The sequence below is a fragment of the Aedes aegypti genome, chromosome 3 (assembly GCF_002204515.2).
Source record: "Aedes aegypti strain LVP_AGWG chromosome 3, AaegL5.0 Primary Assembly, whole genome shotgun sequence".
Classification (NCBI taxonomy): Eukaryota; Metazoa; Arthropoda; class Insecta; order Diptera; family Culicidae; genus Aedes; species Aedes aegypti.
In genome coordinates, this window is record NC_035109.1 from 120365724 (window position 1) to 120378118 (window position 12395).

Genomic DNA, 12395 nt, shown 5'->3' on the forward strand with positions numbered 1-12395 from the left:
TTCTGAGTGTCCATTAACCCACAATGTTATGAAGAAGTAAAAATCCAAATCATATAACATTTGCAACTGTCATATTGAATTACTTCACCACTGAGACGTTGATAAAGAAGGAGAAGCTTCTATTTTTAGACATCCCGTTAAAATTTCAGTTAGTTTGACAACTACGGTCAATATTAGAGCGAGTAAGCGCATCATTAGAGCTTGCACACTGGCCAGTGAAGGATAGACGATGTATCGCCCTTTAAACGCACACACAAAAAGATTATAGTAAAGTGGTTGGTTGAATCGGATGGAACATAACATATGTAGGCAGCCACAGCAGCTGCAGTCAAGTCAGTGAGATCAGTGCGTTCTCGTCTCGCACATACAGAATCCTCGTCGCGCAAGTGGGACTTTCTGCGAAACGTACTCAAAGTGAACAGTACACATTTTACGCGATCGAATTGTAAAGAGCATCGTATTGTGTCGTCGCGAATATGAGAGAACAATATTTGCAGTGATGTAGTATCGGCGACAGTGTTGAAAGTGAGTGAGGTTTGCCAAAACCTTTTGCCTCAGTCATCATGAAGCAGACAGAAACACACGAACATTGAACGCCTCGCGGAGAAAGGCGAGAGAAAGTGTTGTGGATATAGCCAGACTTACACACCGTATATTCTTCACCTGCTGTTGTCAATACACCATTGAATGAAGCCTATCCAGATGAACGAATTCTCTCCATCGCAGAGAATAAACCTGTGAACCACCAACACAAGACCAGTTTTGCGTTCAGAATCTCTATAGTGCATGAAGTTGGGATATCGCAAGTCTTCGCGAAACGTTCATATCCATTGATATACAGTGATAGTGAAGGTGTTCTGTCGTTCTGTGTGGTGGTTAGGGTGATTCAATTATAGAAATTTTTTATGTTGGTTTGTTTCGCGGACTATCTAGGTTTAGAATTACACTTGTTTTCACAAAATTTTAGTAGTATAATTTAAAATATGACATTTATTACACATATGTGTTTTATGTCATGCTACACCTTCATGATACTTCGTTCATGGTACTACAACAGCTAGTCCATATTGGTACAGCATACAACATGACCGGCTTAAAAATGTTTGAAGTTCAGAAGCTTGCTCTTGCGACAAAATTTAGATTATTTGTTAATATGTGAATACAGACATTTTATATATTTGTTAAATTTGACCCTAAATTTTAAATTTGATTTAATTTAATAATCAAGGTTTTGGTTTATGTGGGCATATTAAAATTTGAGCTTTGGAAGTATAAGGAGAAATCTTCACTTACAGGAAGTCTGTCAGACTTGCAGTTCTGATAATTTAGGGAAATTTGGTGATAACTTTCAGATACAGTTTCACATATGCAGTGGCGTGGGAAGTGGGTAGGACAGGTAGGACATGTACTACGAACAAAAACACCTGGGTAAGACAGTCAAAGGATTATCCTACCCACGATTCAACAAAAAACGAGATCAACAGAAAGCTTGACTACTTATCATCTGTTCAATATACATACAAGCATACATGTTAAGAACGATTGAGATTATCTATAGTGAACTGGGGAACTAACTGTAAAAATTGTTACAAGAATCTTCTTCAACCGCTAGCAAAACAAATGGAGCAATCGTTTGCAAAAATATCTACGACCAACCATTTCAATGTTTTGTGAAAAATTTCCATGATGGTTCCTGTAAGTAATTCTTTAGAACTGTCTCTATCTTACATACTAAATCATCAGAGAAGTCTTGAAAAATCTTTGGAGAAAGTAATGGATTAATCTAAGGCCAGTCCCATCGTGTTACACGCAGCACGAGTGTGATGGTGCTAGCGATTTCTGTAAGTGAGATCACACTTGATATAATCGATCAAAGTTATGCTGAATCTCTTGACGATTTTCAAGGCAATTCCTATATATTTATATATTCCATAAACATATTTTGAGCAGATTAAAACGATTCTCAGAATGTTTTTTTTTTACAGGTTGTTATAGAAATTCCAGTGGAATATTTGATGGAGTTTCTGCACGATAAAACAATTCTCAAGAATCTTCTGTTTTTTTTTTCAGAAAACTGTTTCTATTAGCCACTACACAAGACAGCAGATTTTTTGCTGTTTAACAATTTTTATCTAGAAAATTAGAACATCCTCACTGGTTGTAAAGACAATAATTTTTTGTCAAATTTCTTTAATAAAAATTGGTTCAAAAAGGATATACATATAATAAATTTTCATCAGTGGCGATTCCCTAACCTCAAATCTACCTGTTCCACGAATGGAAATTCTTGAATTTCAGCAACAAATTTGCATCTAATGAGTAGAGTTTTTTTTAGAAAGCACGATTTCAATCGTAAACTTTTGGGTATATGATCTAAATTTGTCAAAATAGTAATTTTTAGATACGTAGAACAGGTAGAAAGTGAGGTTACGAGTCGCCACTGATTTTCATATACTTTAATATGAATGATAATACAAATTATTCCAACGAATGATCTTAAAGACAGGGTTGATAGCAGGTTTCTTTTTAGAGACCTTGTCCATGTATTAATGTAACTCTATAAGAAGTATTATATTTAATGAGAGTTCTCTTTAGTCTCTATTTTAACCAAAATGTTCTCTAAAGTATCTATTTTCCTAATTCTGTTTGCATTGAATCCTGATGCACAATTGCACACGCACCAGAGAAACCTTAAGAGACTAACGAGTCCAACAGGCTCTGCAAGAATTTCGTCACCGATTCCTCGAGGAAAAACTTCAGGAATCATCGTTGTGATTTTTTTAGATTTTTTTTTCAGGGTCTCCTACAGGGATCTCTCTGAGATTCTTTTAAAGGTTTTTATACCAAATATCCCAAACATTCTTCCAGAGATTTTTCAAAAAATGTTTAGAAGAATTTTTCCAGAATTTGCTCCTCTAAAGCAGCTACCTCCAATCATTTCCTCAGGTATTACCTTATTTTTTTTTTCAAAACTGTTATAGAAATTCCACCAGTTATTTGTTCTCTAATCTTTCAACTGATTTCTCCAGTTGTTACAGTAGGAGATTTTGAAATTTTTGCTGGGAAATATCTCAGCAATTATTTGAAATATTGACTTGAAACTAATTTTGAAAATAGCGCCTTTCGAATTGCTCATTTTATAGTGTCATACAAAACCAATCTTTTAAAGGGACTATCATTATGTTGAAATTTATTTTTGATGTCAATTGTATTAATTTTCATTGGTAAGTAGGTAGAATCAAACATAAACAGAGGACAATTCTTTTGCTTTGTTTCTAATGAGGACCAACTCTTGTTTCTTTGAGCCAATGTCACCCCATCTATGGGGTGAGAATGGATCAATTTTTCATACTTTTATAAACTAATGGAAATTAACGATTTTTTTTATTGTTTTTTTTTTTCGATATTTTCAAATCTATCTCCCATGAGATGAAATATTCTCATGGCGAAACAGCCAAATTACAAGATTTATCCAGCAAACAACATGAACATATGCGTTTTTGACCCATTGTCACCCCGACGATGGTATCCAATAGGTTTGACTAACTATTTTTTCTGTTAACACGGATTGATTTTCTAGATCATTTATCTCCCTAGGAGAACTCAAAAACAGTTCAGAAAACATCAAAGATAAGTTTTCTACATCAATTCATGCAATTTATCGAACATGAATTTAGAACTAAATTTAAAACATTTCGGAGAAATTTTCGGTCTTCAACATTTTGTTCAAATTTAGAGCATATTTCATAAGAAGTAGGGTAAATCGCCAAATGTTGAACGGTTAAGAAAGACGTTTTTATGTTATTTGATTGTAATGGAAATTCTGATAGAAAGGTTGCTAAAAAAAAGCATTCAACACCGTAGGCGATTGTTTAACATTATTCCTGTTACATTTTTGGCACTGTAAAGTCCATTTTGAAATTTAAAAATATATATTTAAAAAGATAGTTCTATTCCCAATTGTTGAACACATACATAACCCATATTATCCTAATGTTGAACGATTGTCGCTAAATGTTGACCGCTTTACTCTCGCATTCATTAAACTTGCAAGTTCGCGATCCTCGTCGGTTGTGAGGACAGGGTAAGCTCCGTGAAGCACTTTCCCTGACCACTCTGGGCTGAGACGGAAGTGAATCGTCCCCTTCGGCACTCCATAGACTTTAGCGGCTTCTCCTGATGTACATGTACATTTAGCGGCTTCATTGATCGACATTACAGCATCAATCTCGCGATTGGGGTTATACTCCGGATAAATCGGAAGCTGTTGCGTAATTTCAATCATGATGTAAACAAACAAACGGTGATGGCATTTATGCCATAGTGAAGATAGTGAAATTCGAAAAAGATTCAGGATATAGCCAGGGATGCAATTAATTATACTTTGCTGAATCGCGTTTTTCATCATTGCAACAGACACCATTATAGGATTTTTTTAATAATAAGGGGCTGTCCATTTATTACGTAAGACATTTTTCGGGGTTTTTCAACCCCCCCTCCCCCATGGTAAGATTTTTCGTATGAAAATTAACAATAATTTGTATAACACGTAAGAAATCTCCCCCCATAAACCCTTACGTAATTAATGGACCGCCCCTAATTATTCAACAGACAATTAAAGCAATAAACAATACTATATTGTGTAATGCAATATTCCATTTCAATATAGGTGTTTGCTACGAAAATAGAAAATCTGGCAATACTGTTGATGAAACCAAGCCTGTCATGTTATGCTAGTGTTCAACAAATGGAAAATGTACGTGAATCGAAAATGCAATTGAAAATGTTGTAATTATTGCGCAGTTCCCACCTTATTGGACCCCGCACTTCAGAAGTGCGGGCGGGTTCATAAGTGCGGAAACGTCAAACCCTTTGTTTTCGCCGTTGGCGGGCAAGAAAAGGCAGTGAATCGGTTTCGCGCCAACGAAAATTGTTTACGTTTTATCAAAAACATGTGCTCTCAGCAGAGTTGCTAGTTTGGTTGTTTCATTTGTTTCACGAAAACTTGCTTGTAAAACATTTGTAAAAGTATGTCAGCCATTTGAAATAGGCTTGTTCGATTATAATTAATTGTGACAATGATGCAGTAAAGTGCAAATCTGCATTTGGATAGAAAACCCAGTGTAATTTGTCGCGTAAATGTACATTTGAAGAACTTTCCTTTTGCTTAGAAACATATTGGAACCACTGCTTGGTGACCTTCGAAATGCGATACACAACTTTCCCAATAATCCATTTATCAAAGCAAAGCACAATAAAAGGTACGAGTAAATTGTACGGATGTTTAGAAAATAATTAAAGTGGACTTTTACTGATATCGTGAATAGGTGCTTAACCCAATATACGTAGTATGTTTTACCACACAGCTTATTTCATGGCAGCCCCAGCTTAAGTTTTTTTTCTAAGAGAATTGAAATTTTCGTTTCACCTACCGATAAAAAATTAAATAAATATTTCGTTTAAGAAATTAATGTGCTAATTAAATTTATTGTGTCCAATAGTACAGCTAACTTACAAAATAATCTGTATAATTTATCGAAACTGTTTGAAAATGGTTCAATTTCCTGTTTTAACATGGTTTCTACAGATCGTTCAACATTTGGATAGCGTTCAACAATTAGCGAATTACCCTACACTGTTTCAACAGTTCCGACAGGCTATCGATATGCTAAAAATGAGTCTTTGCAATTCGAAGAATTATTAAAAAGGTTGATGAAATTTCGACCTACCTTAACCCTAAAGCAATTAAGTTGTACTTCTCAGTGCTACAAAAACAGTACATTTCAGTGCGACAAAATAGTTATTTATGCAACAAGTTGCAAAATGATGATTTTTCAGCACGAGTTGTACGTTTATCCAACGAGGCTCGCCGAGTTGGATAAATACAACGAGTGCTGAAAAAATCGAGTTTTGCAACGAGTTGCATACAACATTTTTTGCTATTTCGAAAAATGCTATTGAACTGGATAAACTCTAAACAAAAACAAACATTTCAAGAGAACCCACATGGGCATACAGCCATGCGTAGTTTCAATTCAGTATTTTTCAATCACGTAGGCTGTGCTACAGTAGTACCCATGAATGTCACAAATTTAGAGCTATACTTCCCATGGATCAATGCACGCGTTCATTCTTTGACGTTTTAGCGGTGCCGTGTTATTTATGTTACCATGGGAATGAGTAAATTCGGCACCGCTCAAACGTCAAAATAGTGAACTCGTGCACTGATCCATTGAATGAATGAACAGGTAAGACATCGAGGACAGTAGCTGACTACAAAAGCTGGACGATCCGATCCCACATCAAAATCGCCAACCTGTGTAGGAATCAGATCGCACAACGGGCTTAGACTCTAGTGAAGTGACTCGCCGTGTAAACCAAATGGACAGTCACTTCACTCGAATCGAGAATTTTCACCTGGCTATACGATACAGACTATTCTTACCTCACGTCGATTTTACGACCGGTGACCCCAAGAATCAGATACAATTGTGCTTATTCTGTGCGGCATGGCGAGACGAGTCGGTGAGCTGTCGACTCGCTTCAATTTGATTAACATCACCCGAGATGAGAACGACTCATCTCGACTCACACTCAGCGCAGAATAAGCATGGCATGAAGAGACTGGGTTATTAGGTTGACGCTTACCAAAACAATACTGAAAAGTGCTACTTTTCAGCACCGAAAAGAGTGCTGAAAAGTAGCACTTTTCAGCACTGTTTCTTTCGGTAGGAAAAGTAGGCCGTTATGTTGATCAACTTCTCAATGAAAAGTTGATTGATTTACAACGGAATTGCAAAAAAGTACTTTTTAGTGCTACAAAAATAGTTATTTATGCAACAAGTTGCAAAATGATGATTTTTTCAGCACGAGTCGTACGTTTATCCAACGAGGCTCCCTTTTCGATCCTTGTTTGGACCCGTGCCTTCGATTTTTTGTTGGATGCGTTATTGAAAGCTAGCGGTGATAATCCATCATGAACACCTTCTTGAAAAAAAAAAACTGTCTTAGAAGGAGACTGTCGCGTATTGCCGAAAACCCTTAAAGATCGCGAACTTCTTCTAAAACATTCCGAAAAAAAGAAGCACAATTGTTTTTACTGATGACGACAAAACTGAACTTTTATTCAAAGTCGTCTTGAAAGGTCTCTCAAGTGACCTGAAGTCACCTGAAGAGATCAAAAATTGAATAAATTATATACTTGGATTTTCTCCAGTCCAAGTAATCATCATGAACAAGAGAACCCAATTTGGCATTCGTCGGAAAGGATTTTTTCAAGAAGTAATCTAAATAATATTAAAACTTCAGAAAAACCAAGACTTATGTTCGATGTCTGTGTGACATGGGGAAAATTATGGAAAACCTGAAGGAAATATTCAGAACCTCACTCAGTGCTGTCGGTGTCAAAAGTGAGACATGGTACAAAACATTGCCGCATGGACGTCTGACTTGTGAATGAAGATACCAAAAATTGTGTATGCACAAATTGTCTAACTTTTGGGATTGCCCTCCGCGTAAACGGATCGTTGAGGCTCGTTCCAGGCAGACGAACGGCAACTTTTTTGTAGCCAGAATTCCCCAAGTAGAATTTTCAAAAACTCTCATTTTGCAGCCAACGATCGCTTGCTTAATAATCATACCCACCAGGTAAATTATAATCATGCTCATTCACAAGCTAATTTTCTTCCGTCAAAAATTCTTTCGAATTTTTAAATTTTGAATGGATTAACCCAAGTAAAATCATATACCAATATTGTAGCAGACAGTTTCAGTTCTTTCTTTTGAAATTGTCTTCCTACGGGTAACCGTTCTAATTGTTTCAAATCAAATGGAAATACCCCTGCCACCGCAGGCAACTCATATTCCGTCTCTTCATCAACGGATAATCCCAACAAAAAACCATCAGAAATGAACCTACTTCTAGTAAAATGTGTCCCTTTGATTTTAAGTTATTAACTGAACAATTGAATCAAATGATTTATGCAATGTTCAAAACCACCAAAATGCATGAAGCAGTCCAAGTTGGTGTACAATTTATTATTAAAGTTGTTATAGGTTTATGTTTTTCTAAAAAAAAATATTTTAAATTTAAATGGTAAAAGATCCAAACTTTTTAGTTTATCGTTATGGTCAACTTAATGGGCAATGTGAGGGAGTTGCTATCATTATTCATAGGCGTATAAAACATCAACTTTTTTCGTCATTTGAAACCAAAGTTTTCGAAACTTTCGAGTGTTTCTGTTGAAACACAGCATGGTAAATATACATTCATAATAGATCCGACGGTAGAATTTTATCTGATGAGCGCTCTTCAGGATATTGCTCGATTTAATACATTGATAGCCCTACTTGTTTCTCCCTTCTAGAAACCCTTCTACGTTTGATTTGGTCTTAACCGACTCTAGTCACATTGAAACTTTAACTAATTCCATCCTTGAAACAAGAGGCATTGCAGTACTAAAAGTAAAATTCGGATCCGAGATTATATACCATGATCTTGATTTTAGACGATGACTCTTAACCCGTAGGCTACGGGGCTGACAACCAAAATTCAAATTGCTCGAATTTGAGCATAACTCCAAATTTTTCAGTGAAATTTTGAGGATTGCTTCACTAATAGTTGTAGTTTCATGAATAAGGGGAAAGTATAGATTCAGAGTATTGTGGACAAAGTTATTCCAGAACATCTCTGGGTCAGGTAGGGTAAAAATCACATAAACTTCCTCTTAGAACTCATTTATCGTTTGGAAACGAAATGTTTTCATACAAAAAGTTAATAGACCCGTTATTTTTAATAAGTTACGATGCTGCAGGATATTAAGAAAAAAAAAATAACCTAGAATAATGGTAAGGCCTCCAAAACATTCTGAAGTTTTGACCATAATCTACACAGGTTCATAAATTATTTTAAGCGAGTGATGTTCACTTTTAGTGGTTTACAGCACTCATTTAGCCTTAACAGACGTGTTCACACATTTTGACAAGATATTGGATATTGGAGGTCATCCAAATTAACCTGGAGTTCAGGTCATTTTGATCTATCAAATCTACTACAGTTTATACTCACCCAATTCCCGTGAAACCTTCTCGTTCCTATCCATAAAGCTATATATGACTCGGAAAATGTACTGCTATGAATATTGAACATCTTAAGGTCTTCAGAACAACTGAAGTTGTGGGCATCAATTTCTATATGCAGCTTCACTTATTATTCAAACAAAATGTTTTCAATATACCCATACTTGAGCGCAAATCTCCGTTAGAGTTAAAAAAATGTGTCAGACGTGTTCACAAATTTTGACAAGATATTGGATATTGGAAGTCATCCAAATCAACCTGGAGTTCAGGTAATTTTGATCTATCAAATCTACTACAGTTTATACTCACCCAATTCCCGTGAAACCTTCTCGTACCTATCCATATAGCTTTATATGACTAGGAAAATGTACTGCTATGAATATTGAACATCTTAAGGTCCACAGAACAACTGAAGTTGTGGGCATCAATTTCTATATGCAGCTTCACTTATTATTCAAACAAAATGTTTTCAATATACCCATACTTGATCGCAAATCTCAGATAGAGTTAAAAAAAAAAGTGTCAGACGTGTTCACAAATTTTGACAAGATATTGGATATTGGAAGTCATCCAAATCAACCTGGAGTTCAGGTCATTTTGATCTATTAAATCTACTACAGTTTATACTCACCCAATTCACGTGAAACTTTCTCGTTCCTATCCATAAAGCTTTATATGACTCGGAAAATGTACTGCTATGAATATTGGACATCTTAAGGTCGTCAGAGCATACTGAAGTTGTGGGCATGTCTCCGTTAAAGTTTAAAAAAAATGTTTCCGAGCTTGTTGATTGATCTATGGGGACGTCCATAAGCCACGTGGACATTTATGGGGTGAGGGGGGGTTTGGCCGATGACCACGGTCCATACATATATTGAAATGTTTGTATGGACAGATAATCACGAGGGTGAGGGGGGGCTGGTATCTCTTGAAAAATGGCCACGTGGTTAATGGACAGCCCTTATGCACTTTAAACCACTCTGATGATAAGATTTACAATATCTACTGGATCTACTGGTACTGTTCATCACTCGTTTTCAACATCTGATATCGTAGAATATCTAAGGACATCTGCAAAGCTTTTGAAATGTGATTAGGATGTTTATTCTTCTTTCTGGCGATCTTATCATTGTGTGGCAAGTACTAATAGGGGAAGATCCCCTTGTACCGGATAGCACCTAATAACGGAAACTGTTAAAACATTGAGAAATTATGGTCCAATAAAGATTGTATATTCGAAGAAAATGAAACTATTTTGAAGAATAATGTTTGCGTAGAACAATCTTAAGTCATATAAAGCTTTATGGATATGAACGAGAAGGTTTCACGGGAATTGGGTGAGTTTAAACTGAAGTAGATTTAATAGATCAAAATTACCTGAACTCCAGGTTGATTTGGATGACTTCCAATATCCAATATCTTGTCAAAATTTGTGAACACATCTGACACATTTTTTTTAAACTCTAACTGAGATTTGCGATCAAGTATGGGTATATTGAAAACATTTTGTTTGAATAATAAGTCAAGCTACATATAGAAATTGATACCCACAACTTCAGTATGTTCTGAAGACCTTAAGATGTTCAATATTCATAGCAATACATTTTCCGAGTCATATAAAGCTTTATGGATAGGAACGAGAAGGTTTCACGGGAATTGGGTGAGTATAAACTGTAGTAGATTTGATAGATCAAAATGACCTGAACTCCAGGTTAATTTGGATGACTTCCAATATCCAATATCTTGTCAAAATTTGTGAACTCGTCTGTTAAGGCTAAATGAGTGCTGTAAACCACTAAAAGTGAACATCACTCGCTTAAAATAATTTATGAACCTGTATAGATTATGGTCAAAACTTCAGAATGTTTTGGAGGCCTTAGCATTATTCTAGGTTAATTTTATTTTTTCTTAATATCCTGCAGCATCGTAACTTATTAAAAATAACGGGTCTATTCACTTTTTGTATGAAAACATTTCGTTTCCAAACGATAAATGAGTTTTAAAAGGAAGTTTATGTGATTTTTACCCTACCTGACCCAGAGATGTTCAGGAATAACTTTGTCCACAATACTCTGAATCTATACTTTCCCCTTATTCATGAAACTACAACTATTAGTGAAGCAATCCTCAAAATTTCATTGAAAAATATGGAGGTATGCTCAAATACGAGCAATTTGAATTTTGGTTGTCAGCCCCGTAGCCTACGGGTTAAGACAGAAGAATGCAATTTCAACGCACTTGCGATCCTGCTATGAAAAATCTAGACAGGATCTGCAAAAAATAAAATAAAAAACGATTTTCTCAATTAAGGAACAACAATTTTAGTTGTATAAGCTTTTTTGGAAATTATGTAAAACTTTGAAAAAAAAAAAAACTCAGGAGCCAATTCCGGCATTGAAAAAGGGACACAAATTAATACTACATAACTAATTGAGAAAAAGTGCGCATAATTTTGATTTAGGACTCATTAGTCCAATTGAAAATCAAATTGCTTAGGACTTCGAAAGCATTTTCAATAAAGAGAAAGTTTTTTGAAACTTCCTGGGAGACTGATAGGAAGAAGTGAAAACAATCATTAAAAAAAATCAAAACTATGAAAACCCTTGGTGAGGATGGAACTTTGTACATCCTCACCAAGAAGCTTCCAGATAGTAGCTAATCATTCTTGGTTGATATATTCAACAAATATTTTCAGTTGGCATATTTTCCTGATAAATGAAAAATACCAAGGTTGCACATATTTTAAAACCGGACATATATTAAAAATTCTGCAGATGCTTTTTAAGAAGGTCATTTTGGTCCAATTCAACGAAAATTCAATTTTTGCCAATGAACAGTTCGGATTCCGACATGGACATTCGACCACTCACAAACTGTTATGTGTAACAAATTTCATTCGTTCCAATAAATCTGAAGGCTACTCTACTGAAACTCGAATTATACAGTATACATTGTAAGAATAATCCAAAGTTATCTATCAAATCGTACACGTCAGGTTGATTATCAGATCTCCAAGTCTGAAAGACTTCCTGTAAGAGTTGGTGTTCCTCAAGGCAGCACTTTGGAGCCAATATTTTACAATATTCTCACATCTGATTTACCTGAATTACCTCAGGGATGTGAAAAATCTTTGTTTGCGGATGACACAGGCCTCTCAGCCAAAGAACAAAGCCTGCATGTCATCTGTGGTAGATTACAAAAAAGTTTGGATATTTTTTCTTCATACTTGCAAAAATGAAAGATTTCTCCAAATGCTTCCAACACTCAACTAATAATATTTCCACATAAACCAAAAGCTCTTTTGCCACGATAATTGC

General features: G+C 35.5%; 1 protein-coding gene across 2 annotated transcripts in view; it reads left to right on the plus strand.

Annotated features, from left to right (window-relative positions):
* Positions 1-301: 301 nt before the first annotated feature.
* LOC5566886 (protein kinase C) overlaps positions 302-12395 on the plus strand; it is an 81416-nt gene continuing 69322 nt past the window's right edge. For both annotated transcript variants that reach the window (XM_021853364.1, XM_021853365.1), the window contains exon 1: positions 302-525. The gene's annotated coding sequence lies outside the window, so the exon portion shown is untranslated. The remainder of the gene's footprint in view (positions 526-12395) is intronic.